At 49.0% G+C, this 6,029-nt stretch overlaps 1 protein-coding gene across 7 annotated transcripts in view; it reads right to left on the reverse strand.

Moving 5' to 3' along the window:
* ABR (ABR activator of RhoGEF and GTPase) overlaps positions 1-6,029 on the reverse strand; it is a 186,208-nt gene that overhangs the window by 120,977 nt on the left and 59,202 nt on the right. The gene's annotated exons all lie outside the window — the stretch shown is intronic.

Here is a 6,029-nt window from a genome sequence, read left to right on the forward strand (position 1 = left end):
GAGAGAAAAAAGTGAAAAGACAACCCAAGGAATGGGGGAAATCTGCAGATCACATATTTGATAAGGGACTTGTAGCTACATTATATAAAGAAATCTCACAGTTCTACAGTCAAAAGACACATAACCCAACTTAATCAAAATATAGATGAAGGAGCTGAATAAACTTTTCTCCAAGGAAGGTAAACACAGCTTCCCTTCATTCAATTGACAGATAACCTGATGTCACCTACTATGTGCCACGTAGTAGGGACACAACTGGGAAGCAAAGCAGATTCAGCCTCCACCCTCAGGAGGCTTTATCTGGTGGGCAGACAGTTACCCACTTACCATATGCCTGGTCCACGTAGTAATGCATTCAATCCCCATCCCCCATGGCTACATGGCTAGTTAACAGAGGCGCTGAGATCTGAATACACGCATCCTGAGCGCAGAACCAGCTCTTCTAGCCACCTCCAAGTTCCTTTTAACTGGGTATTTTGACCTCTTCCCAATATAGCTCCTGTACCCAGAGATGCTAACAAAGAAGTGGATAGATTTTAGCCCCGATGCCCAGCTGGGCTCTGTAGTAATAATAGCCCACACTTACACAATGAACTAACTCATGTGAGCCACACACCACCCTATGAAGTAGGTACTACGGTCGTAATCTCCCCATTTTACAGATGAGGAAACTGAGACACAGCTCACATGTCTGACCCAAGGTCACACAGCTACTGAATGGCTAAGCTTGGAATCCAGACAGTCTGATTCCACACACCACACCCACTCTTGCTACCTGACTAAATCAGTAATTCTACTGCACACACAATTCTAACACGCTCCCAGGGTCTGGTGTCCCTCACGCCATGGTCCATGAGATGCAGCAACTACAAGGGCAAGGCCACAGCTAGAACACCCCCAGCAGGAGTGGGAAGAAGCCTATAGCCTGGACAGCTGGAAGGACGAGAACCACCGTGGTCTCGTGGCAAGCAGTGGGCAGGCAGAGAGCCCTGAGGGAAGCAGCAGGGCCATGCCCTGGGCATGTCTGCTGGGCAAGTGGCCACCAAACTGGACACTTGGGGGAGAGCATCCAGCCACTGCAGCTTGACCCATTAGTGGATCATGCAGTCAGTTTGGCAGGTCATTTTTTTTTTTAATTATTTACTTTTGGCTGTGTTGAGTCTTTGTTGCTGGAAGTGGACTTTCTCCAGTAGCGGTGAGCAGGGCTACTCTTCATTGTGGTGTATGGGCTTCTCATTATGGTGGCTTCTCCTCTCGTAGAGCAGGGGCTCAACAGCTGTGGTTCACAGGCTTGGCTGCCCATGGCACGTGGAATCTTCCTGGCCAGGGACTGAACCTGTGTCCCCAGCACCGGCAGGCAGATTCTTCACCTGGCAAGTCACTTTTAAAACGGACTGAAAAGGAGCACCTCACATACTAAGGGAGGATGACTTTATGAAACTAATTCAAATAGATATGTGTACATATATATAAGGTGTGTGAGCTGCGTTGTAGAGTAAAATGATTCTCCGATTTAGGATTTTGTCCAAAAACGGAGGTGTACCATTATTACCACTAAATATGCTGTAGTTTATTCCTAAAATGGAAATTCTACGCAGCTTTGACAATGAATAATCTAGAGCTATAGGTAAGAACAAAGACCAATCTCAAAACCATACTTTAAAGCAGAAAAAGGCAGTCACAGAAAAACTTCTACTATTAGTCTATTTATATAAGTTGCGGGCAAAACTACATTTATATAATTCAGGGACACATGCCTGAGTAATAAAACTCTAAAGAAAAAGAGGGGATGATTCACACAAAATTTAGGATGGTGGTTTTACCTCAGTCTGTGACGGGTGGGGGGCTTCCCGGGTAGCTCAGATGGCAAAGAATCTGTCTGCACGGTGGGAGACCTGGGTTTGACCCCTGAATTGGGAAGATCCCATGGAGAAGAGAATGGCAACCCACTTCAGTATTCTTGCCCAGAGAATTCCATGGATAGAGGAGCTTGGTGTCCATGGGGTTGAAAAGAGTCGGGTACAACTGAGAAACTAACATTTTCACTTTTTTTTTTTTTTCACATGAGTGAGGGTGAATGTGAGGGATTAAGACTGACACATTTTCGGGGGGACAAACTTAACCCCTCATCCCATCAGCTGAGGGATGAGGGATGCTCGTAGATCCTCTGAGCACCGGCTAATGGTAATGACAGCATCCATTCTCCTCTGAACCCCAGTGAGGCATATTTCACCACAGGGAAGCTCATTAAATGACTTGCTCGATGCATATGAACATTAAGCAGGGGCTCTGGGATTCAAATCCAGGCTCTTGCAATTCTGCAATTTCTCGTTCCTTTACCCATATGTCCCTTGAAAATGAGACTCCCCAGAAGAAGTGAGAATGTGTAAGACACATCCTGTGGGGGGAACCCAGTGAGTGTTTATCAACAACAACAATTATCCCTTACTCTGGTATTAAATGATTCAATGAGCACACATCGTCACTGTTCATTATCTCAGCTGATTTTTACAACAACTCCAGGACACGCATGGGGCAGGCATTTCTTTCTTTCTCTTTTAATATTTATTTATTTGGCTGCATTGGGTCTTATTTGTTGCATGCGGATTCAATAGTTGCAGGCACTGGCTTAGTGGCCATCTTAGATGGGCATCTTGTGGGATCTTAGTTCCCCAATCAGCGATCAAACCCAAGTCCCCTGCATTGGAAGGCACATTCTTAACCACTGGACCACCAGGGACATCCTGGGGTAGGTATTTCTAACCCTCCCTTTGCAAATGGGGAAAAATCCAGAGAGCGTCATTTCACCTGGAGCACACCCCTCCAGGTCCATTCTCCTTGGCTCTCCACCCTGTTTTCTGCCCCAGCCGGAGGCCTCAGGAAGGGAGGGGTGCCAGGCCGGGCTCTCTCTCCCAGCAGCTCCTCCCTGTGGGCCACCCAGGCTGCGTGCTTTCCCTGAAGGTTGCAGCTCCTGCCAGGAAGCCACCCACGGGGCCTCTGTGTCTCCAGGTGCGGGATCCAGACCCTCCCCTCGCTCTGCCCACATTTTGGTCGTAGTCCTATTCCAAGCTCTCTCCAAACCCCCAGGCTGAGTGTGCCATCTGTGTTCTCCTGCCCTGACAAATACAGCAGTTAAGTTACCAGGTTGGGGACACTGATCTCCTGATGAATGAACCAGGGCCTCTCTGAACCTGCCAACAAGCACCTACCGAGTAGTCCCTGGGGGACAGGGAGAAAAGGGAGACAGCAGATACGTGGAAGGAGCTGGGAGCAGAAGCAATAGGCAAAGCTCTCGGTCTCGCGTTTCTCTGTGAATGAACTGGAGTTAACCCTCAGAAAGTGAGGAAAGACCACAACACTGAGAAGCTGAGCCTGGGGGAGGCCTGTGGTGGGAAAAGAGGCGGGAAGACTTGGATTCTGGGCTTCAGGCCAAGTAGAGCCTCTAGAGCTACCTACAAAGTATGCTGGAAACTGAGCTCCAGTCATAAGCTGTGATGGGGCCAGGCAGCCCCTTTCAACAACAGGCACTTCCGCACTGCTGCTCCTGGGGTGGATGGGGGTGAAGAGCCAGCCAAGACTCTAGAAAAGGCAGGATAGCACCTCCTGGTTTCCAGATGCTCTTTCCGATTCACCATTCCCCTTGGCATAAGCATCCAGGGGTGGTGCTGGGACATTCGAAGTTCCATCATGCTCTGGCCCGCAGCCTAGGTTTTGGTGGGAATGCACAGTCAGGCTGCTAGGCCAGACCCTGAGCAAGGAGCAAGGCCAGAAAGGGAAGAGCAAGGAGGAAGGTGTCATCTCAGGGCTGGGGCAGTGGCACGTGGATTGTCTTCCTTCTACTCTTAGGTTTTTTCTGCCGCTGCTGCTTAGTCACTCAGTCGTGTCAGGCTCTGTGCGACCCCATGGACTGTAGCCCTCCAGGCTCCTCTGTCCATGGGATTCTGCACGCAAGAATACTGGAGGGGGTTGCCATTTCCTTCTCCCGGGAATCTTCCCGACCCAGGGACTGAACCTGGGTCTCCCACACTGCAGGCAGATTCTTTGCCACTTGAGCCCCTTAGGTATTTTTCTAGTCCCCAATAACTTCATTTTGTTATTGAATGTTGCTGTTGTTTTAGTCGCTCAGTTATGTCCGACTCTTTCATGACTCCATGGACTATAGCCCTCCTGGCTCCTCTGTCCATGGAATTTCCCAAGCAAGAATACCAGGAGTGGGTTGTCATTTCCTCTTCCAGGGGATCTTCCTGACCCAGGGATCAAACCTGTATTGGTAGGAAGATTCTTAACTGCTAAGCCCCCAGGGAAGCTAACATTCTCTTTATCAAAGGAAAGGCATTCTATCCTAGAGAATCATGAAGAATTTCAAGAAGACATCCTATTGTGACACAGTTATCTGTGAACTAATAAGATTAAAAAGGACTTGATTAGGGTTTGCAGGACCCCAGGAATGAACTATCCCCTGGGGCCAGCTCATGCCCCCCAGATGACAGGCTGGTACACGGCCAGTACTTCTGTGACATTCAGGGGTAGTGGGGGGAGGAAATGATAAACCCCAGCGTGAGCTCCTCATGCCTGACTGAACCCTGTCTCCATCCAAGGATCTCAGGGGAACCTGGGAAGTCACACCCGGCTCTGGGAGCACGCTGTGTTATCACCTGCTTTGGGAAACCATCTCTGGAGGTTTCCATGTCCTTGGCCTTAAAGGAACTTTACATCTTTAGCTGTGGCAGTCGGTAGGCAAGATACAGTGTACCGTTCCATTTAACACCAACAATATGAGGGCCAGATTGCTTAGGTTCATATCCAGCTCATCACTTACTAGCTGGGTGTCCTTGAGCAGGTTACTTATCTATTCTTTGCCTCTGTGTGCTCATCTGTAAAGTGGAGATAAGTGTCTTCTTCATAGGGTTACTGTGAAGGGTAAGGGGGTTAACATACAGAAAGTGCTTGGAACATCATGGGACACTCAGCTAGTGCTCGGTAAGTGACAGCTATTTTTACTGGCATTTTCTCACTAGTCGTTCATTACATTTTGTGTCAGCTGTACAAAAACAACCTCTATATTTCTATGACTACTCCAAAGAAACAAACAGCTCAGCCTCTCGGGGTCAGGGGATGGCAGAGGAGAGAAAGAAGTAATGAGATGAGCAAGGAACATTTAGCTGGGTCTCTTGTTAAGTGTTACATACACACCATTTCATCCAGAGGTAGGGACACCAAGTAAAGTGCAAGACACCCAGTACAATTTGAACTCTGGATGAGTAACAAGTTTTGAGCGTACGTATGTCCCAAATGCTTCCCTCGTGGCTCAGTGGTAAAGAACCTGCCCGCCGATGCAAGACACGCAGGTTTGATCCCTGGGTCAAGAAGATCCCTTGGAGAAGGAAATGGCAACCCACCCCAGTTCTCTTGCTTGAGAAATCCCATGGACAGAGGAACCTGGTGGGCTACACACAGTCCATGGGGTCACAGTTGGACACAACTGAGCACATATGCGCATGTCCCAGATATTGCATAGGATATACTTCTGCTAAGACAAGTATTTGTTGTTTTAACTAAACTTCAAATTTAACTGGGCATCCTGTGTTTTTATTTGCCAAAAAATTGGGCAACCCTACTGGTGGGGTTGATAAGATTGTTTCCATTTTATATGAGAGGAAAAGGAAGCTCAAAGAGGTGAAGTCAATCACCCGAGGTGACTGTCCCAGCAAGCGTTCAAAGGCTCTGTCCCCTGCCCTCTGGCTGCTCTGCGCTCAGAAGGGCTCAGGAATCAGAGATACAGCCCTCCATCACCTGCCAGCGGCATCCAGAACCTGCTCCTCAGCCCCCAGGCAGGAGCCTGAATGCAGGAAGAGACATATTTTTATTTTTTTCCAGAGAGAGGGGTCTACTGCTCCCCAAAACCAGTGCACTGGGGGGCCTTCCTGCAGGGGAGGGAGCTCGGGAGGCAGTCCCTGTGGGGGCTGTGGTCAGCCAGGGCGGCACCCGCAGCTCTTCCGGGAGCTGCCCCTGGCTGGGGCTGAAATCTG

This window comes from Bubalus bubalis, chromosome 3 (assembly GCF_019923935.1).
Source record: "Bubalus bubalis isolate 160015118507 breed Murrah chromosome 3, NDDB_SH_1, whole genome shotgun sequence".
Classification (NCBI taxonomy): domain Eukaryota; kingdom Metazoa; phylum Chordata; class Mammalia; order Artiodactyla; family Bovidae; genus Bubalus; species Bubalus bubalis.